Genomic DNA, 27,171 nt, shown 5'->3' with positions numbered 1-27,171 from the left:
GCCTGAAAACACCGGCATGTAAATCTGAATTTTCTAGTAGGCACTATAAAAAGCCAGTAGCAGCTAAAAATAACTTCTTGTCCCCATATTTACAGATAAGGTGCATTGTTTTATTTAGTTGCTACAGTAAGGTACAAGAAAAGGTACAGTACTGAGCTTTCTCCCCTTTGATCTTTCTCTACATTATTGAAATACTGAAAGTTTATGGCCGTTGCAGAAATAAACCAAACTGAAACTGTACAGTTAGCCTCAGAGGTGTGTTCTCCCGTCCATGTATGCACATAGTCTCTATTAGCATTAATGAGAACTAGCCATGCATATGGATGAGAGAGCAGACCCCTCAATTTGTTTAGATGAGACCAATTTTAATCAGTGTAAGCTAATGCACAATTTTGCAGCATGCTTGTGTGGTTAGTGAGTCAACATGTTTTGAGGGTTTCACTTCATATTCCAGGAGTGCCTGTGTATGCTGAGAATATTTGAAAACTAAGAACATCAGAAGACTAGTCAGGAATATCATTCTCAGGGTACTTTGTCCCAGTGAGGAGCCACAGCGACATTGAGTGACCTCACAAAAGCAAACCAGGACACACAGAGAGACTGCTGAATGCCAGAAGCATGATTCTGCATTCAATCCCTACCATTAAAAAACCCTTAACAGCCATCATTAAGGTCTGCTGTAATAAATCATTGCTCTTGATCATTAAACACAGGTCAGTAAACTTATGTTCCTAGTGAATATTCAAAATCTGTATTACCTCCTAACCTCACAGCAAACTCATAATAAGCTCAGTAAACATGTTTACTCAAACAAAACAAGCATCAAGAAAAAATGTTAAATTGCATGACAAAAAAAAACTTAAAACACAAAATACAAGGTGAGACCAAAGACCTGCTCAGGGAAAAACTTATGATACTCTGCCCCTCATTTGAAAATGACTTTCAGTCTCAAAAACAAAAAACATCTTTTATGTTAAATACACTATCTTTCTACTGCTCCATCTTTTACCAATATTCATTTTCCTAGCTCTCATCAATCCCACTTTGTGAAGATTAGATTGGTTTTAGAGACACAGAATTGTGACTGCATTGTCTGTTTCATGAAAAAAATGCACAGACAGATAAATATGGTACCATTTTTTTTGTTTTTTCCCAACAGAAAATACAAGATATGTCCCCTAACTGAAGACATATACGTGAGGGTAAAGGACAAGAAACTTCACATCTATAAATGTACCTATAAAAGAGATCACTAGTGCAGATCCATTTGGAAGATGATGATCCATAATTGTCTTTAGTTAATTTTGTTAATCTTTCCTTCAAGGTTTCAAATTATCAGTGCTCAAACCTTCTATTTGACAAATGTAACTTTTAGTTTCTATGAGGTTTCAGCTGTGCTTTATGAGTTCTGTGTGAAACCATGAGTAGCCTGTAAAGATCATCCTAAAAAAAGGTCTAGTGTAACCTTGTACTACATCCCTTAAGTAGTCAGCCTGAAACATAGAGAATCAACTGAAAATATAAAAAAAGTTCTTAAAATATCCACATGTTCTGTTTTTCCTGCCTTATTTCCACAAAGAACACGTAGCTTTTCCTACTAAATTCAGCATGAGGCCAGAAGAATATAACCAGTAGCTGACACAAATACACAATGCTTCCAATTTCAAGAGATGCTATTTTTAGAAAGACTGATGGAAAAGTAAGGTGACCACCCAGAAAACTGGATTATTTAATTCCAATATGTTGCATCACTCTCAATATCTCAGTGGGGAAGAGGAGAGAGAGAATTGATGTGAACGCACCTGTAGGCATTCACTCTATTCTGTGCACATGTAAATTGCCAAACACTCAGAGAGCTACAACTTAAGATGCAGACTTAGGCGAATTTATGAAAGCAATTATGAGCATGTGACAAAAAATGCTTTATAAAGGCAACTATCACAAAAGAGACTGCCTTTTCCTCTTGTATATAAATTTTACTTACTTATTTATTCATCCAAACATGCATTTCACCATAATAAGTGAGATGAGAATGAGAAATACACTACTGGAGTACCTTTTTCATCTTGGTAAAGAATAAATGTTTTTAAGGCAGGCAACACATTGAACCACTGATTTCTTCAAGTGAAAACAGGTTTTGGAAGTCAATACTGATATTGACATTGAAACTTAAATGCAAGAAATAAGAGAAATGCCTCTGAGATATCTGTTTGGCTTAACTAATTTCAAAACATATTGCAGAGTATGGATAGAGAAGAAAAAAATGGAGAGTGGAGTAAAGTATTTTTATCAGAGACGATGCTTGGTAAATTATTACCACATTATTTTTATTACAGATGTACGAAAGTATGAAAATAAAAGATTGTTGTAGGCATTTTTTAAATGAATAATATTTTGCTGCTACCTAAATTCATGCAATATTTATAAGATAAGGACTTATTTTCATGAGTCTTAGCATCTGAGGAAAGCAAGCTGCAGTGTTACTAAAAAGTAACTACATAGTTAGTTACTTAATAATTTATAATAATAAATGATAATAGTAATAGTTTATCTTAACTGGGAATAAACTCAAACTGTCCAATCTTAAACTGATCCCAGCTGGATATCATGTTACATATTTGAAAGGTTTATTAATTCTATCTCTGATAATACCCAAATAAAATATGTGCACAAATAAATTACCTTCATGGTCTCAAAGTAATTTCTGATATTATTTTGTTCTCTTCCCCAGGCCACTCTGTGTTTTTCATCAAATTCAGCACATCTGCAAACATTCCAGCAAGCTTCCCAACTTAGAAGTGTAATATTCAAGATACATACTAAGGTATTTGAGCTGAATATTCAAATTTTATTTATTTACCTGTGTAGTCAGTGAAAGGAATCTCATCACGTTTAGTTCTCTGGACAGTTAAAACAGACCTCCAATAAAACTCATTAAAATGAAGCTTCACTGGAGTGAAAACTTCACTGCCAACATCACCTCCTAGATTAAATAACCTAACCTCTCTGCTACCTCAGTAATTCACATGGTGAATTACCTTACCACATCTTTCTGTTGAATTATTGGAGGATTTAGCATTACTGAAAGGTAAAAATGAAGTTACTATTCTGTTCAGCATAAGTAAATGTAGACAAAAACATCCAAGGGAACTTTCAATGTTGCTGATCAGGTGTGTAATCCCAGACCTATTAAGCAGAAAATTCTACACAGAGAAATGAGTATTTACTTTCCAGCTTGCTCCTGCATTACATAGAACTGTTAAGAGAGAAAGCTATCAGAAAAATTCTCTCCCCCAGTATTGTATATTTGCTACAGAATAAATCTAAAATATGGTACTCTGCTTTAGAGGGGACAGTTTGAATGAAATCCAGTAGCCACTGCTGAAAAAAAATTGTCCCTCTCTAAAGAACTTGGTTTGGATTGTGCTCTCTCACTTCATATAAAGACTTCAAATATACTTTTTATACTTTTTGAAAGCTCTTGTGAAGATGGTCATCTTATCAGTAAATTATTTATTCTAAACCTTTATGAACAACCCTCAAAGGTTGCTCACTCCTGTTGTAACAAAGACTTAAAAAAAGTTTTTGCAAAATACACATGGGTAATAATCCATGAAATTTTACCTGTACTTTCCTCTTCATCTGTTTTATTTACATTACACTAAAAACCTTATGGTTGTGACCATTCCTCTGTAATTAAATAAAGCCATAATTGCATCAAATTACTTAGACAATAAAGATAGTGCAGCTGCTTGATGAAAACAAAAATTTTAAAAAATTTCAAAAGGAAAAAATAATTAGTTGAAATTCAACAACATATCTTAAAATTACCAACAAATTCACTTGTAAAAACTTACAGAGAAAAAAATACTCACTGAGTGTAAAACATGGCACTAAAAAAGTTCATAAATATTTGCAGCCTCTCCAAAGAGAATTCACATCAGGGCAAAACTAAAGATTATGTTTTCATAAATTCTGTGAAGAAACTAATTTTCATTTTCCATCAATTTATATAGATGCCTTAATCACCATAGCTTAGGTAGATCAATTAGATTCATATGAAAGAAGTGACAGCAGTTCTTGCACCTGATGCAAATGACCCTTTCCTTCCTTTTTCCCTTCCCTTCCCGAACCTTCCCGAACCTTCCCGAACCTTCCCTTCCCTTCCCGAACCTTCCCTTCCCGAACCTTCCCTTCCCATACACTCATAAACCAAGTCGAAATTTAGGACTTTGTCTTTAGGTAGCTGGAAGCACCTCTGCAGAAATCCATATCTACTGGATGGGCATGAGGGCCTGGGACAGACTTGAGGGTCACAGATATCACAGGGCACAGAGCCAAAAAAACACTCCCCAATGCTAATGTGAAAAAAATACTTTAAACCCTTCTGTGTCCTGGATCCTTTTCAACCATTTCTAGAAACTTATTACTGAGTAACTAATATGCCCCTCAAAAATCTCAGACATAGTAATTTGTCTGCGTACAAAAAAAAAATCACAATTTCTCACTCAGCCTAGCAATGCATTTGTGTACAGAGATTTAATATAGTCTTGAGTAAATCAGGTTAAATTCAGTCAGACTGGTAAAAAACCCAGCTCTCTGAATCCTTACTCCAAATTTTGCATTAAATTCTGCATATTCATTGTCCTTTTTCCAACAGCTGCTTTCTATAGAAAATAATTTAAAATATCATAAAATCATGGCAATCTTTGATTTATGACTGGCCAATTTTGTCTTGAATTTTGCAGCTATTTTACACAGGCTAACTTTACAATGACTTTTGAGATGAAAAAGACAAAACCAGCGAATAAAAAGTATTGATACAAAGAGGTATGTGTGCTTAGAGTTACGAAACAGACTTTAGAGAAAGGCGCAGCTACTCACCACCTGTTGGAGTCATGCTGTGATGGCACAAGGCAGAAAAGGAAATATTTTTATACCTTTTCTTTCTCTGTTAACAGGGAACACACTTTTTTCAGAGCAGTTTTATATTGAAATTGTTAACTGGAAGACTACACAGCTCCATATGCTCACATACTTTTTACTAGCAAATCACTTATGTGTGGCTTTAAATTAAGCATGTCAGTAGACTTACTGTGCTCATCAGTACTAGTCACATGCTCAAATGGGCTTGGAAGTCTTTTTGGTTAAAGAACCTTAATATCTTACAAAAACAAGCAGAAGTAGCAGTTTAGGAACAACTATGAAAATAACCCTGGGAATTTCAGACACAAAAAAACCTGTAGGCATTTCAGTCAAAGGTAATGGATGAAATAAATAATAACTCCTGATGAAAGAGAAAATCAAAATTTACCTTAGAATGGTTTCAAGTCTTAGTGATCTATGATTTCTCAATTCTAATGCATTACTACCTTATAATCTGTACACCAGTAGGTGTTCTTAACTGCATTTGCTATTCAAGCAGTTACACACATACAATCATACCAACACAAAGATTTGTTCATACTAAATGTAAAATCAGAATCTTCCATTGCAACATAATAAAGCTTCAGAGTAAACTGCAGTTTAATTGCTACCAACACCTATCATACCTCTGCTAGAAACTGCTGATCCAGGAAACTGCTGGTCCAGGCAACTGCTTACCATGATTACCCACACAAGAATGTGTAATATTCTAGGTTTATAACCTCTGGAAAAAGAGGCAGGCAATTCTGGAAGACTAAAATGTTACTGTGAGGTTGTTTCAGGGAGAAAATTAGAAAAATCAAAACCCACCTAGAACATAAATGTGGCCACTGCTAATAAAATTAAAAATGTTTCTTTTGATACATCAGCAACAAAAGGAGAGCTAAGGAGAATCTCCATTGTTTATTGAACGGAAGAAGAAATATAATGACAAAACATTAGTAAATGTCTGAGGTACTTAATAGTACTTCTTTGCCTCAAGTCTTACAGGGTTTACATCCAGCTAGAGGTCAGATCACTAGTAGGGTTCCTGAGGGCTCACTTTTGGGGTTAGTCCTGTTTAATGTCTTCATCAAGAACATGGACAAGGGGACTGAGTCAGTCAATCACTTGCAGGTGACACCAATTTGGGAAGCAGTATTGATCTGCTGGAAGGCTCTGCAGAGGGATCTGGACAGGCTAGATCAATGGGACAAGGCCACTTGTATGAGCTTCAACAAGGCCAAGTGCAGGGTCCTGAATTTGGGTCACAACAACTTCCTGCAGCACTACAGGCTGGGTGCAGAGCAGCTGGAAAGCAGCCCAGCAGGAATGTACCTGGGAGTGCTCGTTGACCACCAGGTGAACACGAGCCAGAGTGTGCCCTGGTGGCCAAAAGGCCAATGTCATCCTGGGCGGTACCAGCCATGGTGTGGCCAGCAGGACCAGGGCAGTGATTGTCCCCCTGTACTTGCAACATAAGGACACACCTCAGACCCTGTGCTCAGTTCTGGGACCCTCACAACATGTCCAGAGAAGGGCAATGGAGCTGGGGAAGGGCCTGGAGCATAAAACTGTGAGGAGTGGCTGAAGGAAGGTGTTGTGAGATGAGGGTTTATCTCTTCTTCCAAGTAACAAGTGGTAAGGAAAGAGGAAATGGCTTCAAGTTGTGTCAGAAGAAAGTTTGTTTAGATATTAGGAAACAAATTCTTCAAGGAAAGTGCTCTTGAGCACTGGAACAGGCTACCCAGGAAAATGATGGGAGTCACCATCACTGGAGGTGTTTAAAAGACATGTAGGTGTAGCACTTTGGTCCGTGATTTAGTGGCAGTCTAAGGTTTGTGGTTGGGCTTGATGTTCTTAATAGTATTTTCCAACCTAAATTATTCTATCATTTCTACTTGCATAATTTCTTGATGTCTACCAGATGATGGATATTATGCTACTTATTTTTCACATTTTTGGAAAAAAGTCTCTTTAGTAGTCTCAAATCTACAGCTCTCACCGTGACAGTTTAATGTTTTTTAAAGCCCAAAATGCAAATGAAATACAAAAAGAAACTCAGACAATATATTTCAGGCAAAGTGAAATTGATTGTTAGTCTTTTAAAGAACATTTTCACTTAATATCTTGTCTACTTGAATATGTTTGATCCCTTGACATATATCTGTGTTTGGACAAAATACCTTTGACAATCATAATTTTAAAGTTGTGCTGCAGAGTTGATGAATTACCAGCAACCCATAAATACTCAAATATTCATGAAACCAAATTTGACAGCAAAAATCTTTTTGTTGGTTAAATGTGTCGACTCATTTCAAAAAGCCCTGTATTTTGTGAATTTTTTTACACACATCAAATAAAAAAAAAGGAACTCTCATTTGAGGTACATATGCAAATGCTCCTTTTCTTATAAGCTCATGTATTTTGTCTTGCTTTGGAAAGGCATGGATATGTTCTTGGCTAGCTCTTCTATGCAGCTCCAATTCTATCCCAAAAAAATCTTCCAAATTCAGGAATTGGAAAAGTCAAAGAGAAGATTGTGGAACACTTGGCCAACCTAAAATTTGGGTTGTATTTGAAGTTTGTCTCTGAGACCCGTCTTAGACTCCAAATGCTCAACTCTATCTTTAGGCAAGGTGAGGAGTGTAGTCCATACTTTTCACAGCAGCACATCATCTCTGCAAATCTCTGTTGTCCTGTCTCTTCCACTCTGAGATACCTTTGCCAGAAACTCCCCATTAAGCTCTGGAAAGCTTTAAGTTCCTGAATTTTCAATTCCAAAAGGCAGTTGGAAGAAATTATATAGAATTTTTCCCACAGGAATAAACTTTTTCTTTCTAGTCTCTTCTAGAGGAAGTATTCCAAAACTATACAGGCAACTGGTACTACATGTTTCAGAAAGAGTGAGACCTAATTCTGTCTCTTAACATTTTGCTTATGACAGCCTAGAATTCTCCAATCAAAGTTTGGGATGTAGATCTGATCTTCTGTCTCCTCCCTTGAGATTATGTAGGAAAACAATTAATGCATTCACCTTAGCATAACACTTAACTGGTGAATAAAAGAATAATAATGATTTTTGATTTCCTTTGTATGCTTCTTGAAGAAGACATGGGACTTCAGCAGATGCCTTTAGTAAAGTTATAGGTATTAGGGGACCAGCTTATATAACTGCCTTGCTTGCCCTTCCAAATGTGAATTGGATCATCATCACTTTCATAGTTTAGGCTTCAGATTTCTGCGTTCTCACTTTTGGTAATGGCCTTGCAAATTAAAGTGTGACATAAGGAGTGAATTCTGCTATCAGACTGCTCTTCAAATGTACCTCTTTAAAGTACACAAAGATCATTGAAACTTCACTCCTATTGACTGACAGGCAGCTAGTGCCTGTCACTTCAAAGAGTCTCTTATTTCATATTCCTTAAGGAATGGGGAACCATGGTGTCAACTTTAAATTTGAATTTTTCAACTTAAATGCACTAAGGAAATTCAAATTTGCTTAGTACTAAAACTGACAACTAAAAGATTACCAAACACTTCTCATTTTCTTTTTTTTTTTTTTTTTTTTTTTTTTTCTTTTCAACTCTGCTCTTGTGATTAAGTGGGAATCATTTCTTGGCTACCTGCAAGAAAAAGTTTATGCTGTGAGCATGAAAGTGACATACTGAGTAATTTCAGGAAAAACCTTCTCATCTATTTCCCTCTCATTCTCATCGAGAAGAAAGAACATCATTACTGACAGGAATTGTCAGGATGACAGCAAGTTGCTGTCACATCAAAATAGGGGAACATTATGGAAATTCAATTTTAGAGGGTCTAAAATTATGAAAAGGACTTGAAGTACTATAAAGGAGTATAGGTTTGTACTTTGATTACTACGGTGTCTCTAATATGGTGACCACTAATTTTCTTTCATGAATTTCATATTAAAATAGGGGATGAATACCTCTAGCTTATTTGCCAATTTTAATAATTTATTAATTTGTTTCTTTTTCATTACAAAATAGGGAACCATGAACTGCAACTACTGTCTCTTCTCTCTTGAGTGATACATTTGCAGTTACTCCAACTCTGATGTTGAGTATGGTTAATACTCATTGAATTGGGTGGGTATGGTTAATAACTGAGATATGCTTTAGTTTTTCCCAGTTACTGCACCAGGCATTAGAGAATCAGAGTTAGCAGTACTGCCTAAGGGCTTAATCCACTTTATTGGGAAGTCAATAGCAAAACTCAGGTTCACAACACTGGGACTTGAATTAGTCCTAAATACACAGAAAAAAAATCCAGCTGATGATACAGTTCTTATGTTCAGTTTACAATTCAAACAGAATCCTTATGAGCATGGGGAAGTTAGAACTAGCAGCAGGAATTCTCTGGAATTTATTCTGAAGTTACTCTAAGCAAGTAGGTGGAGAAGCTAGAAATTGAAGAGATACTATACATGATAAGGACTTAACAACAACACAGAGAAAGTTACGGCCAATGATCACCACAAGAATTATACAAACCATTTGATTTGCTGTATCAATAAACTATTTAGTCACAATAAATTGCAAAAAATAATGTCTATAGGAACTGTGGAATAAATAGATTGATGTCCAGTATGTTATTTTTATACATGTCCTTAAAAGGTTTAGAAAAGTCTCATGCTGTAACAGTTCCACGTATAATGAATTCAAATCAAGTTATAAAACTTAGTGTGGCAATAGTCATACAGAGAGGATGGTGAGTCTTGACTTAATGTATTAAAAGTTATAGGAATATTAAAAAAAAAAATCAATGTCCTTCATACCATATTCAAATCTTGATTTTTGTACAGGAAAAAATAGGGCCTGCTTCCACATGTCTTCTGGAATATAATGAGTCTCAGAGAGAATAAGCACGGTAATTTTCTTTGTCTGTAAAACTGGATTAATGCTATCTCATGTCTGACTTATTCCTGTCCTGAAGGAGTCTGAAGAAAAAAAACCCAGCTCAGTAAAGCAATAGTACAAAGAGAATCTTTGCTGGGACATGGCATACAGGATGACATATATTGTCTTCATCCTTGCCTAACAGGTACATCATCACCTCCCTTCTACTCTGTTTTCTGACCACTTTCTCTATTTTAATGCAGATTACATGAGAATTAAACTGATACTGAACTTTCATGCAGGACATTATAAAACCAGTTTCTTCTTAGTGATTGCACAGTGTAGAAGTTCAAGTTAATTGACATTAAACAGTCTACACCAATTAAAATAGAAGTATATGTCTCTGCCATGGTCAGAATATAATTTTTCTCCCCAGGAAAATGATCTTTTACATTAAAAGCTTCAAGCTGTCTTTATCACTCTACACTTTCTGTACTAGTATGCTCACGTCTCAAGATTTTCAGTGGAAAAACTCAGCTGCAAAACAATCCAAGACAATTGTCATAAAGTACAAAGCCTCCTAATACCTTTAAATGTTCAAGTATTCATAGCTGGGTTTTATGACTTTTTGTTTCACAGAAGTGATTGTGACACTGATAGTAAGGAGTGAGAGGTCATGATATACTACAAAGACAACTTCTCCTTGGTTTTACTTTCTTTTTTGAAAGTGAGAGTATCAGATCTTCATCCAGTATCACTGAAATCAATGTTTCAAAAGTTTCACTGAATCAAAATCTGATAATCTTTTTTATGGTATAATTTAAAACTAAATAGCTGCTCTAAAGTTAGTAGACCTAATGAAACTTATTTAAGGAATCATCCCAGCACATGTCATTGACCTCAGTGTGGCTTTTAGTGATTCTTTTAAACAGCATGTCTAGACACTCAAGCATATGATATTTTATAATTTCTTTCACTTACCTTACCATAACAATTCAATCTGAAGCAGCAGAAAATGCTGATGTGATTCTACCAGACAGATATTGACATTAGCTGTTCTTATGGAAACTTATATTATGGAATTACCTCACTGAAGTCACTTGATTTAGTTGGTATGTTTGACACCTGATATAGTGATAAGAGTTTATATGCTGCACAAAGTTTCAACTGCTAATGTAACCCAAATGGTCTTAGAAAGAAAGCCTTACAAAAAATGACAAATGGAATATAATAGAATAAAATTATGAGAGAGGGATCCTTTGGCTACGGCAGAAATTATTTAAAGAAATACCATCTTATTGAAATGATTCTGTCAGAATAAATGCTCTGTCTAGTCTATTGTACCTCATTAGTTTTAGGTAAAATTCAGTATTTTTCACAAAGGAAAATCTAAGAGTTGACATCCATTGAATATAAGAGTTTGATTTTGAGACAAGCTCTAACTTGCCACAATTTTTACCCACAAATGTGGTATTTATGTAAATGTATACATCACAAAAAGTTGTACTGGGTTGAGGGTTAGATAAAGTTATTCTAGTCTCATTGACATGAGACTGACGCTTTACCATTGCTTCAGCATGTAGAATGGAAGAGGCAAAGGAAGCATCATCTCCCTCTGTGATTAGAGGAGCATAGGTTTGCTTCTTTCAGGACCCAAGAGAGCTTCAAAAAAGATGAACTAGTCTCACACACACTCTACAGTCAGTCATCTGCAATATCATAGATCACTTTAAAATTACGTTCTTATCATTGGCAAAAGTAATTTTCAAAAGAATCATTGCTGCTCACTTTTACAATGTCTCCTGCAATAGTAAATGATAGGATAGGAAATGAACAAAAAGGTATTATTCCTAATTTTTATTGCCTAAATTTGCTATTGTAAAGATGCCTGTAGACCCAATAAACAAGAATTTTTTTCTGAAAAAAGAGAATATTCTATGATCACAGCACTTCCAATCTCTTTTACTTCCATGCAGTTAAACAAAAGAGAGAATATTTCCTTCACTTATAGATTAAAATATTTACTTTCAAAATCCTTCATAACATGCCCCTAGTAAAAATACGTAGTCTGACCCTCTGATGTAAGTCACTGTTTGTCTTCATGGGGTGGCTGTGAACACTACTTCTTAGGTGCTGTTTCCTTGCATTCAGGAATCCACATTGACCCCAAAAGCACTAACCCAGCCAGGCTGCATTTCTTTCAGTACTGTCATGTAAGATGTGCTCCACAAAAAATAAGGAACATTGACCTTGAAAGGAAAGGGGCCGGCGGGGGGGGGAAATAATAAATCCCACAACCAAACCAATTCAACAGCCCAGACCAAGATCTAAGCTCTGTCAAAATGATTTCTTATTCCATTTTACCGAAGCAGTGCCATGCTTTATCACTTCTGAGTTCATGCCTTACAGCTGAGGCAGCCCACTTGAATTGGTAAGTTGTTTAGTTAAAGTATACACATGCTACACACATTGTCAATATGATTTAAAAGGAAAGAACATTTTGCAGGTGAAATATAGACACACATGCAACAGGAAGCTGAAATCCAAAGCACTAGAGCACATGCAGTTAATGGTTGTGTGTTTCACTATGTTCCTTCTTCCCATTAACAGCAATACTATAGTTAGACTATTGTATTGCTGTAATTGCACTTGTGACTCCTTGGTGGATATGGCAGCATTAGAACTTCCCAGAGCTTCTGATGAAGCCTCACAACCAATAGCAAAATTGGTCAGCTGACCTGAGCTAAGTGTAATGCAGCACTACTTTCTGTTTTATTACATCACTGCACACACAATTATACACAAATTTCAGTATAATGTGAAGAACTGCTGAATTTGTTTTGTGACTATGCAGATGTTGAAATGCCTAAATAAATTGTGAGTTTAAAAAAATGCTTTCCAAGACACCTAAGTGCTCAGTTTACAACCAATAAAGTTTTCACTTCATTACATCTCTTCAGAAGTAGTTGTGTTTATTTATAGATATTTTTATACAAGCAGGTTGAGTTGCTTGGCTTTTGTGGTCCAGCCAGATTGCTGCTTTAATAGAATAGATCAAGCATTGACATACAGGCATAGGCTTTTTTTTCTTTTCTTTTTTTAAAGCAAAAGCCTCTGTATTAAAGCACAAACCATGCCTTAAAAGAGATATTGGCTCAAACTGGAAGAAAATAAAAACCTTTCTCTCCTCACAATTTGCATATAAAGAAACCTGGACCCAGAATGGTTGAAATGCCCTATAACTCATTTTAATTTTATTTTAATGTAATTGAAAATTCTTGTGAAGGCAATCTTGAAAGTTGAGATCATTTTCTATTGCACTGTAGTCGAATAACAAACTCTATGCATTTCATGTAAATTAACAACATTATCAGACTACAATGAATCTAAGGACTCCTCCATCTGTATTTTGCGATATGTGAATAAATAAAAACTTGAAAGTAATGCAAATGAAGTCACTGACAAAGGATCTATAATGTTCAGAACTAGGTCATAAGTGAATGCATTAGTGTTCAATATAATTCCATCTTAGTTTTTAATGTTCACCTTCTTCTCTTGTTCTTGCTGCCAATTGATTATCTTTCAGTAAAGTTTACACATTACCATTAAATGTTAATAATGCATAAATATTAAACATACCATTGTAAAGTTAGCAACATTATTAATATCCCTAGTCTCTGTAGGCAATACTAGAAATTACTAAAATCAGTATCAATAGTCAGAATCATAAAAATCCTGTCTTTCTGGAATTGATAGCAATAAACGAAGTACAAGGTACAATGGATATTTAACATCTTCCTGCAAAACTGGTGCCAGGAAAGAAAAGACAACACTTTTTAAAAAATAAATTCCTCTTAATATTTCACTTTTTTCTATTCTTTATCTGTATCTAATACTTTTAAAATGCTGGGAAATCTTAAGGCAATGCATATTCTGAACAGCTTAACAATATTTTGTTCTCTAGATTGTTCGAGGGAAAAAAAAACCAAAACAATAAAACACCACTGCAGCACTGTCAGGCAAAAATGTCACTGTCAGACTGCAGATCCCTGTCAGGCAGAGCATTATTTAAAAAGCAGATAAAGACTTAAATAGGCATAGTTGTTCCAGATTTCAGTCCCACTAGGTGACAACAGCTAGCTAAAGTATACATGTGTGATAAGATTTACATGCTCCCAAGGGTGCTAAATCATTGTGTTGGCTCAAATTTACTTTCTAAGAGCTTTGTTGACTTCACAGCTGGTGAGTTGATGCTTTCTGCCGCTCCACCACTTGGCAACAGATGCCTCTTACTTATGCACAGATGCTGAGTATCCACCCAACCCTAACATTAGCCTTGTGTTTTGAACTAATTGGGCCAACACAGTTGTAATTAAGATTTGAATAATTAGAAAACTAACATGATTACTTTCACAATTAATCCTTCTATTGTACCACTACATTCTCTTTTGGACTATTCTACAAAGCTATTATTTCTTTGGGTCCTGTAAATCCATCAGCCTTCTAAACAGTGGAATAAAATCACATTTTGCCAATAATACTAAAGACATTTTAAAGGGCTGGTTTCACCCTGATTTAAAAGAATTGTAGCATGCAATTAGACTGTTCTTTTTTTCTTTCATTCTATTTACCCACACAGGAAGAGAAACCACATACAAGAACAAACAAAGATTTTTAAGAACAGCATGTGAACACACTTGAACAGAATGTAATGTACAAGATCGTTATGATGAGCTGATCTGACATATCCTCTTTTATTCCTTTGACTTGGTGTCAGTGGGTGCTGAGAGGTAACTGTTAAGCAGAGGAATAGGAAAGGAAAGGAGGAAGCCTGCCTGTCCTGGGAAGATGGCAACAGTAGTGCTTGGAAAGAATAGTGAATCATCTGACTTTAGAGCGTAGAAATAACAGGAAATGAACAATTAAAAATTGAAAATCACTATGTAATGTCTAATCAGAGCCTGAGGGGCATACAAAGTGTGTAAAGACTGGATGAATATGCCAACATCTCATGCAGTGGGCATTGCACTAACTTTAAGCAATGCTCTGACAGTGATATAGAAAACCAAGGTGTTCATGTATGAGCATGCTCACAGAAATGCCACTTCCTTTTCTCAGACACATTTACTGACATACACACACAGTAGCAACTCTCTTGTTCTTGATAGTAAAATCCAACCCTAGTTAAATTTTTATTCTTTGGTATTTGGAAGACTGAGAACAATAGAGAATAAACATTAGAGCTGCATGAGAATATTAACAAGAATCACAATTTATAAGTAAATATTAACTGTTTAATCAAGTACATCCAGTTATGGGGAGGAGGGGGAATTTGCTGAGGACAGACTCTCTTGAACTAATGATTTATGTCTGCTGGTCTCCTTCAGGTGTTTAGGAGATACTATTTGCACAGATATCTGAACTTGCTTTACAGGGCATTTCAGGAACATTTTCATCAGGAAAATCAAAGAAACAAGAAAAAGGAAGGAGAAGTAGTTCACAAACCATTTCAAAGGACCCTAAGTGCCCTAAGTGTTACATGGCAGCAGCCAGTAGCAGCTCAGCCTCCCCTAAGCCAGCAGCAGTTCTGTTCCCCTGAGGCAGGAGAATAAGCAAAGGCTGTAATTACTGTCTACCACTGTTATTGAAAATAAATATACTGCTTCCATATTCAAGAAGATATACAGCCTCAATCCCTCTTCCCCCACCAAATCCTTAATCCAAACTAAGAATGCTCCTATTTATGCCTATGATAATCCCTGGGATTAGTATCTGACATTATGGCAATTTGTGATCACAAGCCAATCCCTTGTAAAAATATGAGGTAGGTTCTGAGACAGTGACTCATTACTTCCTTAGGAACAGCAAAGGGCAAATGATGCTAAAGAACCTGTGGAGGGAAACATGACTCCCAGAAAGCAGTGGTTAGTACATTACCCACTACCCGTGGTTTGCTGGGTTCGGATAAATGAAAAAAGGAAACAGTCTCTTGACTTTTATGTTGGGCAGATGGACAGCTCTCCAAAAGCTGGGAACAGACCTCTTTGTGAGCAACATGCATGGGGAAAATGAGGCAAACCAAGTCTGTCTTTTTTCTTTTTTTTTTTTTTTGTTTTTTTTGAAAGGCAAAGGATTTTTGGCAGAGAAAAACAAAAATTTCAGCACTGTACTGAGTCTAGCTGAGCCAGAGCTCATTTTCCCCCAGCAGCCATCACAGTGCTGTGCTCTGCATTGGTAGCTGGAAAGGTGTTGAAAGCACACCAGAGTTTTGGGTACTGCTGTCTCTCAGCATTCCCCACATCAAGGGGCTGGGGGAGGAAGAGATCCTGGGATAGAACACAACCAGGCCAGCTGACACAAAAAAAAACCAAAGGGATGTTTCATACCATATGACATCTGCTCAGATATAAAAGCTAAGGAAAGAAGCAGGAAGGAGGGGCATTTGTTACTTACAATGTTTGCTTTCCAGAGCAACTGCTACATTGGAAATGGCCTAAGCATCACTTGCTGATGGGAAGTGGAGAATAAACTTTTCCTTTTGTTGTGAGCAAGCAGACTTTCACTTTTGCTTTAGCAAACTGCCTCATCTCAACCCACAATTTTTTTTTAATCTTATTTTCTCTTCACTGTCCAGCTGGGGAGTAATAGTGTGATTTGGGGGGCACTCGGAATCCAGCCAAGGTCAACCTGCCACAAGTACTTATAAACTACAATTTGTCCAAGACAAAAAGCTCAGCAGCTCTTGATGGCAACACATAAGTAATCACATTCTCACCTAATCTCAGTCAGAGGTGCTGCACTGTCCCACACTTGGCACTTTGGTTTAATGACTGAAGCAGGCTCTTGTCTTACTCAACATCCTAGCCAGGGAATGACTCTTCAATCCCAGACATAAGGATACAGTAGAAATCAAGACTTAATTGTTCTAAGACTCTGTTTAGACATTCCATGAAACTTCAAAGCTCTCATGAGTGCTTATCAAACCTACCCACTCAGTTAGATTTTCTAATTCTGTCAATCATATCCAGTGTATTTCACAGAAATAGCTTGATCCAGCTCCAGATGAAATAGTAGAAGGTCAAATTCATTTTCCATCCATGTTGACTCTTCTCAATTTTGCCTTCTCTGTAAACCAGAGTTTGTCAGATACTTCTGTAGCTTTTAATCTATCTGGCAATGTACTGAGCAGACTCTAAAATTTCTTTCACTTGTGGGGTTGGTAAACATGATAGATAACCTTTTTAATGAAATTAAAGCTAGGTTATAGTAGCAGAGCAGTGCTCCTTTCACAATACCTTCCACAAAGCACAGTTTAATGCCTCAAAGAGGGATGAATAATATTATTCAATTACAAATCCCTTGCAAATGATTACCAAATAACAGTTGGTTTCAAAGAGAGCTTCAGAATTTTTACAATTTTAGAATATCAAATTCCAACATACATGGGATTATACACTCATAAAGAATTAAAAAGTGGTATTTCAAATGATTACTTAGAATTAGTTTTCAATTCTGTGACTGTGTTTTGCTTCAGCAATAGAGCAATAGAATTTTGCATAATAAAGAAAATACATATTTTGTATCTCATTTGTATTCCTAATAATTTACAGAATAAAAAAAAAATTTAAAAACATTTTGAAAGTAATTAAAGAGAAAAATCCTTTTAATATTAAAAAAATCATCAATGTCTAATGAGAGATTTGAAATAAACTAAAAAATAGAACAATCATTTTGACTACTAATACTTTCTTAGTTTTGACAGGAAATGTTTCTCTATTTACTTGTATTACATTTTGCCTTCCATCCTACTCACAACATTTATCTTGGTGTTATGGTGCTCTTTGCCTTTTCAAATGTTTGCCTTCAGGGGTAGTGATGCTACTAAAGAGCATCTATTTCATAGATCTGCATTAAAAATCACTTATTTTTCCTGACAAGCTATTTAAAACATCACATTTATGCCTTATGAAGTGCACTTTAAAAAAAATATATCCACATATCCCATGAAAACTAAACCCATTTGACCCAAGTTTTGTTTTTTTGCAAGAAAGACAATTTCAATCTGAGGAGATTAGCACTAAAGAGGTATGAAGGTAACACTTTCCAAAACAAATACTGTTGTTTATTTTTACTGGGAAAGGGGAGATATCACAGGCTCCAGAAGAATGACTCCTACAATGGCCAGCTTAACTGTGGAAATCAGTAATATCAGACCATTTTTCTTCAAAATTAAAATCTGAAAACAAGATGAGCAGGTAAGCCACACAACACACATAGATATAACCTCCAGCACCTGTATCTTTTAAAATTTTAGATGGCACAAGACCTCTACTTCCTTAATCATTTTTGCACAAAAAATACAGACACAAAGAGGCAGAGAGTCAAAAAACTATCCCAAAAATTTCAAAGTATGCTTTGAAATGATAATAAATGATGTCTCTACCATGATATTTGTCTAAACAGAACCTAAAGATCAGCTGGTAGAAAAAGACATGTCTGATACACCTAAACTGCATTTAAATCATTTTAGGTAGATCCACTTGTGTTTTGGCTGGTAGAACCTGCGCTATTAGAAACAACTGAGGTAGGGTGCATGGTAACCAGCTCCAGCTGCTCTTTATCAAATAAGTGAGATTATATCAAGCTAGATTTATTAAATCTCAGCTGTTAGTAAAATCAACATCTGTCACTAGCTATGTGAACAGGAACTGTGTTCATGCCTTGACTGGACAGAAGACATATTTAGAAATAGTTGTGAGACTTTCCACTCAAGACAAAATTTAAACATAGCACCTTGCTATTTTTACCTGAATTAGCATCCCTAGGCGTGTACCACAAAATGGATTGCATAGCCACTAGGTAATGAGAAGGGAATGATAATTCTGGTTGTTCAGCAACCCCCTTCCAGCCTTCCACAGAACTGTAACATCAACATTTAGAAAGACAGCAAGTGTGTGAGTTTTCTATTTGAAGTATTCATGCTCTTTGATCACAAATAGGGCAAAAAATGTCATACAATTATTAGAGAAAAAGTGAGTTGATTAAAAAAGAGTGACCTTTAGAAAACATTTGCAAAAAATTCCCACTGTTTGTTGAAAGATAATGATCCAGGCAGTTCCAGGAAAAATAAAAAAAAAAGTCAAACCAAATAAACAAACAAACCCACCCAGTTTAAAAAACAGGCTTGAAGAAAAATACTTCTACCAGACCAAAAATACCCCAAACCAAACTAAACAAACAAAAAAATTTGGCTACTCTGTAATATTTCCTTTGGGGTTTTCTGGGGTGGTATTTTTGTGGTTGGGTTTTTTTTGTTTGCTTGTTTTGTCGTGTTGGGTTTTTCTGTTAGTTCTTTTGGGGTTTTTTTTTGGGTGTTCTTTTCTTTGAGGGTTTTTTTTTTGTTTGTTGTTGTTGTTTTGTTTTGCTTTTTTCTATTAAACTATTCTATTTCTATTGAACTATTAAAATCATCCAATTGCTCGCCCTGTTGACTCTGCTCCATCCTGCCATACATAGTATCTTGTCTACCTAGCCTAGGATTGCTCATATCCTTGGCTGCTGGAACTCAAATACGTCCTTGACAGATAAATTTTGGCTCTCAGGGTGAGAAAGAATGACAGGTAATTGCTATGTGCTGCATCTGATGGGTAATGCAGAGTGGGATTGAAGTCCATTTATGCACCTGAAATAGTTGCTTACACATTCTGCGCATTAACAAAGGAGGTTTACAAATAATAATAAAAAGAGGAGGATAGGGATGAGATGAGGAGACAGGAGGACAAATGCAGAAAAAGTGATAGTGTCTGAAAAATTTTATTAGATTTATATGCAGTGTGGACCAAAAAATGGGAAAGCAATTTTTACACTGAACCACAAAAACATCAGAGGCAAGTGATGCTCTTTAAAAAGCATTTTAATTAGCAAATTGATTTGAGTGTTTTCCTTATCAGCACTTACCTTTTAAACACTACCTCTCACACTCTGTATTTATTCTGACATGCACTCATTCAAGTAGAAGCCATGTATATCACATTTTCTCGCTTCATTTTTGACACATTCTCCTTCAAGTAGCAGATCAGAGGATGAAGGGCCAAATAGCAAAAAGCTCTGGTTTATAGAAAATCTGAGTGTCACTATCTAGGAGGTTAGATTTTAAAAACAACAACCACAAAACCAGCAGGCTATTTCATTATGAAAATATGAAACACAGCTCTACTGAGAGGTCTGCTCATCAGTCATGACCTTTATTGAAAGGCATTTTTTTCCTTCTTTTCTTAGAACAGTGTAAATCAGGACTTCTGTAACCTCTGTTTGGAGTTACAGTGACATAGATCAACACTGGGTATGTTAACTTATGCCCAAAATTATTACTATTTATGTAGCAAAAGAAATAAAAAGTGCTCCTTGTGACAGTAAAACTCTTTAGGAAATATAGTTATATATTTATAATTATGGCAAACAACTACCATGAATGCTATTAATATTTTAGGGAAAACTGAAAAGACACTTAAGAAGCAAACACACAAGGCTCCTAAATGGAAAGGCAATGGCTTTTCATTTTGTTATATAATTATTACTCCAGTTTAATGAATGAAATATAACTTGAACTAGAAGAGTTTTTTATAGAAAGCTTGTTGCAATAAATTTGAATGAACTCAGACTTGGCAGAATGGCTTCATCATCAAATTCCTAGCAGAAGTATTGTGTAAAATTCTGCTCAGACTGCTTGAGACAACAAAAATCTAGTAAAGACAAACTAGTTTCTAACTTTTCTTCATGCTATAAGTATTCTGTAATTAAATTTTCCATTTAACGATATTATTTTATTTTCAGCATTTTCTTAAACAGGAAAAACTATGGAATGGTGTCTTTTTTTTTTTGTCTTTTTTTTTTTTTTCCTTAGATTATGCATTAAACTTAGTATAAAGCAGATATATGAAAGTGTGCAACACACACACAGAGCCAGTATGCCTGAGGATAGAATGCCAAGGAGGTTCTTAATAAATATACTTTGTGTTCTTCATACTTGGCTTTTAAGAGAGCTGCTCAAACTATAACCTCCATATACGGAAAAACTGCAGTATAACTAACTAACTAACTAACTAACTAACTAACTAACTAACTAACTAACTAACTAACTAAAGATAAATGGTCCAAGGGGACTACAACAAACAAGGAAAAAGGAAAGGAAGTCAGAAACTAGGTCTCCAGTTCAAGCCAAGTCCTGTGGGTAGTGTTAGACCTGGATAAACAAACCAAAATTTTTGTGAAATTAATAAATGACCACAGACAAGTGTTTGGCAAATGTGTGTCTGCATTTACAATTACACTTAGCACCTGCTGGCAGCCTTCAGAGAACAGCAGCCAGGAGCCTACCTAATGCTTATAAACTCTATGTCAAATGACCCAGCTCAAAAAACTGGATGATGGGATCAATGCAAGAGTACATTGTTGATTAAGAAATGTCAAAAGTCATGTCTGTTTTCTGAAAAAGGAATGGGTTTGCTTGCCTATTTACCTTTAGTGGAAAAAAAAATTGTTTCAGGCTTTTACTAAGAAAGACAGTCACTATGGTATTTTGTAAGTGTATTTGGTGTGCTGGACAAAGTATTAATGCAGTCAGTGAGTAAATGCAAGCATGAAAAGAATAATAAATCTGGCCTAAATGTGGAAACAGAAACTATTTATCCAAGTCATTTAAGTGAGTATTTATCATCAGTTTTGGAGACTGTTCCAAATATACTGTACTCTGAAAGTTGACAGAGCACATAATTCTGGTACCTAAATAAACAACTTCTAAACTTACATGATATACAAAATTTTGCTTAAACAGTTTCTTATTTTTAATCTCAGACATCTACTTTTCTTATTAATATCTCCATAAAGGTTTGCATCTCAGCTGTGGTGCCAGGTCTGGGCCATTCAGTACAGAGATGGACTTCAGCACCCACAGACGCCAAATCCCACTCTGCTGCAACACAGGGCAGTAAACAAAGCTTACATCATCCATATCCCAACCAATGCAGTCATTGCCTTAAAAAATATTGACAGCTGAGACGTCTGCAGCAGAAAGATGGTACTCCAGCCCAGGACTGTCTGGTGTACATCAGAGAATCTGATCTTTACAGGAAGACTCTTGAACCTCAAACCTGAAGTGATACAGCTGACAGAAAGTGAACCACAGCTGTTCCTAAAGTAATCCGACCAAGACTCAAATTGTGAACTCTCTTAGTTCCTATCTGGTGGTGAGAAGAAGAGAATCTTTAAGCAATCCATTGCAATATTAGCATTGTAAAACCTGACCTCTGTTAAACAGAAATTCCAGTAATCAAAATGGTGAGGTAGGTTTGTATTTCATTTTGATGTAGAATTTTTCTGCATGGAAATTTTTTTCCCCACTCAAACCACCAGGCTTGGAGGTTCAACAAGAAAACAAACTGAAGCTTTGTCCCTCCCAAAAGAGCACTGTATCCTCAAAGCTTTGCTACAAAATAATTACCTGAACAAATATTTGGTGACACATGCCAGTAAGTTACACCTCTACAGAACAACTGGGCCTTTGAGAAAGGTTCTGTTAATACAAAAGAAGACAATGCTTAAAATTAATTCTTTAACATGCTATGTTATCTATGACAAGCCACAATAAAAAGAGAAGCCAGGAAAAAGTAGTAGCAAAGACTGGATTGGCCTCTATATTGACTTATTAGTCTGAGAAGTCATTCAGGTGGTGCAGTTTTCACAGTGGCTTGAAAATAGCAACCACTGAAAATATGCTCAAAGCTTAGTCATTTAAAAGCATAATATATACATTGTAATCTCTGTTTATTTTTAACTGTAATGTACGCTTTTGCAAAAGCAATGTCATCCTGAGGCAGATGACCTAAATCTTGCATTGTTTCTATGAACCAGTGAAGAGCAGGAGATTTCTGAAGTCTAGACACACACATAGGCTCCAGAGCTGGAAGCAGAACCACATCTCACTGCTCTAGGTACTTACTGTACAGTGAGGTACTGCCCCTGACACAATGATTGCACAATCAAAACCAATTAAAAACTAGAGAAAAAGGGGATCAAGAGATGGTAGAGTTTTTGGAGCACACACGTTCCATTCTTGTGAGCACTGGAGTGTCTTCAGGGGGGTTTTTGTTTCAATTAAAAATGAAAAATTTACACAGATGGCCAAGTGTGAAAAGTGATGTCCCTGCAGCATCAAAGGAAGGAAGAGAATCATGGTAAGTAAAGAAAAGGAAAGAACAAGGGAATGCTAAGAGGAAAAGAATGAAGGCAAACATATCATTAGGAAGAAAATGAGACTTTACAAAGAGGAAGGTGCTACCCTGAGGAGCAAGAACAAGTGCCCAGGAAACAGATTGTGAAAACAACAAATGAAAAAGAGATAAAAAGAGTCTGGTGGGACACAATGGTCTTGCTAGGAAAGCTGATGTTAGTTTCATAACCCATGTAAATAACACAGGGTTAAAAGGTCTCCTTTACAGGTACAGCAATTTCCCCATACATCTTCAAGACGGGAAACTGTGGAAACTCATTAACCCCTGAAGTTTGTTCTAACTCACTGACCCTCTATACTCTTGAAATTACATGTAATTTAGGATAATGTATCTCTTTCTTTTATATTATCTGCATTATGAACTACAGTCACTAATAGTTGTTTCTTCTTTCACATGTCACTATCCCTGTTTTAGCAGCACTGCTCCTCACTGGTCTGTGGTTGGTTTCATGTCAGTTTTCATAGAAATCCCTTCCCTTTACCCATTTCCAAGCCTCATTTTAATGAATCTCCCTAAAAAGCTCATAAAACATTAAAGCATTAGTATCAAACACTAATTTTCAATGGAGTTGGGCCAGATAGTAATCGTGCTCTGCTGTCAGTAATAAGGAGACGTAGCTTGAGGCAAAAAAATTAACACCGACCTCATTCAAAGAACTTGAAATAGCTGAAATAAAGTTGAACTCTGCTTATAGAAATATATTTAATAGTATTTGATACTGCCTTAGAGTAAAAAAAAAAAAACAACTTCTAGAGAGGGAACTAGGCTATACTGCCTTTCTGAGTAATCTGTCGGCCTGTGTTTAACAAGTCTGAAAAGCTTCAGTAAGTCAGATGCCCTAATTTATTTGCTTAATGAGAGGAATATTATTTCCCCATATTGCTGAGGTCACTTTAGGATCATTACTATATATGAAGAGGCTCACAACCCACCAGTAGGAAAGATCAGGAAATAATTATAAAATTATTTTCTGTTTTTATCAAAACATGAGAAAAGCAAGCATTTCCCTGTGTTAGGTAAGCTGTCATGTCATAAAACCTCTGAGGCTGGCACACTGGAAAGTAAGCACTTCACTTACAAGCAGAGAGAACATGTGATCTTGTAAAATAATAATAGAGATGTATTTGTAAGACTTGTTTAGAAAGGCACAGACACATTGCCATGAAAGTGTGATTTATTTATTTTTTACTTACAGCAACAGCTTCGTGAAACAAAAGGAGAACAAAGCCATCATGTCAAACAATGTTTGTAGTCAGACCTTGTGAAAGACTGGAACTGAACTTCCTGCTATTTGTATGTAATCTGGATGTCTCCAACTGCAACTGGTTTATGCTTGATATTTTTTCCTTGCAGTGCATTAAGTTATTGTATTTTGAATTTTTAGTAAATGTCAGGCATTTAGTAAATGTCATATAAACATAACATGAAAAATGAAGTGAGCCATATGCTACACCAAAATGAGGATAGTGCATGTAACTACTTCCAAAACAAGCTTCCTTTCCTTGAAAGCAGTGGACATATTGAGTCAGCATTATAAAAAAAATTACTTTCCAAAATAATTTTCAAGAATGAGAATACAGAGATTGACAGTTAAAACTGTCAGTATTCTTCAAGCATTCTCCCAAAAGCTCAGGTCATTTCCCCCTATGCTAATGTTCTTGCAAGAAAGACAACTTCTCACTGAAAAGGCTAATGGAGTAAGTAACCTGAAGGTAACCAATATTTGCCGGAATTGTTCCTTTTCTATTTTTTTTTCCCTTTTCTTTTGTGAGCAAGGTGGGGGGGGAAAGGGGGGGAGGGGGCGGGCAGGTAGTGAGGTGGTGATGTGGAGAGGAGGAGCGGAGCAGGGCAGAGGTTTGAGAAGTATATGTCCATGTAGATTAGCTGAGTTTTTAATGCAAGATATAGGGCTATGAATTGTATTTCTAATAATAAACAATAGTCAACAATAAAGATATTTAACAACAATAAACAGCACTGGCTGAAAACAGCCAGTGCAATAAATTCACACTTTTGTAAACTGCCTAGAAGTTATACATCTGTCAAAACTATGAAAATTTGAAATCACTTAACTTTCCCTTAATGCTTTCTTTCTCTTATGATCGAGTTTTAAACAAAATGTGTTAACTTTTAAGGGCAACAGAGAGAACTGACATTTTCAATACAACAGATCTTAATTTCATCCCTTACAGTATTATTAAAAAGTTTGGCCTCTTTACACACTCCTTAATTACATCCCTGGTAGCACAGCTATAAAGCATGGACAAGACTGAGGCTATCCAAGTCAGTTCACTTTAGAAATTCCAGGGTGGATAAACCATAGGTACAAGGCTAGCTAACTCCAGGCTGTGTAAAAATCTCTGATATTTTCCTATTACTCATTTAATCTTTCAAGACAGCCTCCCTCATCTACTGTCTTATTTCCTTACAGATAAAGATCTTCAAGCATCAGTCTATTTCTTTTGATATGTCTCACTTTCTATCAGCCCATGAAAAAATGCATCCTCTCTCTCCTCCGTCAAACACTGCTCTCATCCCATAGCAACCAATTTAATTTTCTGGCCACTTGTATTGAAGCAGCACCCCTACTCACTCTTGCCCCCCCACACAGAGGAGAAATGTTAACCCTACAAAAGCAACTATCCAAATCCTACCAACCTCCAAACATAACATTCCTTCCACATGCCAGTCACAGTCTTCAGTCTGACGGCAGCCTGGAAAGCTGCATGCATATTCTTGACTCACATTTCAAGACTCCCTTACTGTCTCATTTAAATGCCATGGGACTTTAAAGCCCTGCATCTACGAGTTCCTGCTGCTGAGGGAATGATGCTCCTTATTCAGGATTATGTTTTACCACAATGTACTTTTGCTTTCCAGCTGCTGTGCTTCCTCAAATACATACACAAGGAGGGAAAGTGCACTTGCCTTTCCTCCTCCTGCCTTTTCGCACTCCTGCATGCTTCTAACAATTTTTTTGTTCTTCTTTGTTTGTTGGTTTGGGGGGGGGTTTTTTGCAAGCTTCATAGAATCACAGGAGCGGAAAAAACCCTGCACCCATTCCTTAGATGCTGCTTAAAACTGGCCTCCTTCCCGAGAGGTGTTGCGGGCTGGGACACTCGGTCCTGCCCCCAGCCCGCTCCCCGGCGCGGCGCGGGCTCCCTTGCTGCAGTGCAGGCTGGCACTCCACTCAGTTCCAACTTTCCATGCAGAAATTCGGCACGATGCAGGCAGCCAGATAAAGCAGCACTTACCTTAATTGAAATCTTTTCTCTGGTAATGCTGGAGCATCAGTCCAATCAACAGCGTTCGGGGGGAATATAAGTTTCAATCAACACCCTCCGGGTAGCCGCATGCTGCTCTGCCTTTTTTTCAGTGAACTCCTCACAGTCTGGAGGAGAGAGAGAGAGAGATCAGCTGGAATCCTCAGAGGCTCGTAGGGAGTGAGAGAAGAGGCACCAAAGCAATGTTTCTTAGCAGGAGATTCTCAGCCGGCGTGCTCAGGTCTGGAAGATCCTGTAAGTGCTGTGATAGGCTCCTGTCATGTCCCCTGAGCCGTGAGATGATCATTGACCTGATTAGCTCTGAACACTCCCTACACGCAGAGAAAGCGCTGAGAGGATTGGTGGGTCGCAAGGGAATTGGGAAAGGCACCAGGGCCGCTTGGGAATCTTCATTCTTCCAGACTAATGGATGTGCTGCAGCTGAGGCTGTAATTTGTGAGGAGGTTATGCACAATGTTAACCATCTGAGGACTTAAACAATTGTGCTTTTGCGTGCTGTTTCTCGAGGTACACCAGCATTCAAGGCAGGGTAGAGCTGAGTAATTAGAGACTGATGTAGCCATTTCGTAATACAAGGCTCACTGTATGAGATGTTCTGTAAGCTGAGAGATAAAGTGGATCCATACATTTGTCTCTGACCCTGGAGACAATAGCAGCTAATGGGTAGAATAAGTGAAATTAGTATGGTGGGCTGATGTTAGCCCCCAGATGGCAATCAGTCAGCATGGAAAGAAAAAGAACAACAAAACCCAAACAGACTGGAATTATTTAACAAGTGTATGTGGCAATTTAAATAAAATGTGGAGAAAGAATTTCAAATTACTACAGAAAGGA

General features: G+C 36.5%; 1 protein-coding gene across 1 annotated transcript in view; it reads right to left on the bottom strand.

Moving 5' to 3' along the window:
- The window catches only part of CDH12 (cadherin 12), a 222,036-nt gene extending 195,414 nt beyond the window's left edge, over nucleotides 1-26,622 (bottom strand). The window contains exon 1 of the mRNA XM_059854378.1: nucleotides 26,308-26,622. The gene's annotated coding sequence lies outside the window, so the exon portion shown is untranslated. The remainder of the gene's footprint in view (nucleotides 1-26,307) is intronic.
- Nucleotides 26,623-27,171: the final 549 nt, after the last annotated feature.

Source organism: Haemorhous mexicanus, chromosome 1, assembly GCF_027477595.1.
Source record: "Haemorhous mexicanus isolate bHaeMex1 chromosome 1, bHaeMex1.pri, whole genome shotgun sequence".
Taxonomy (NCBI): Eukaryota; Metazoa; Chordata; class Aves; order Passeriformes; family Fringillidae; genus Haemorhous; species Haemorhous mexicanus.
The sequence above is the reverse complement of the archived record's forward strand: the minus strand, read 5'-3'. Positions and strand labels throughout refer to the sequence as shown.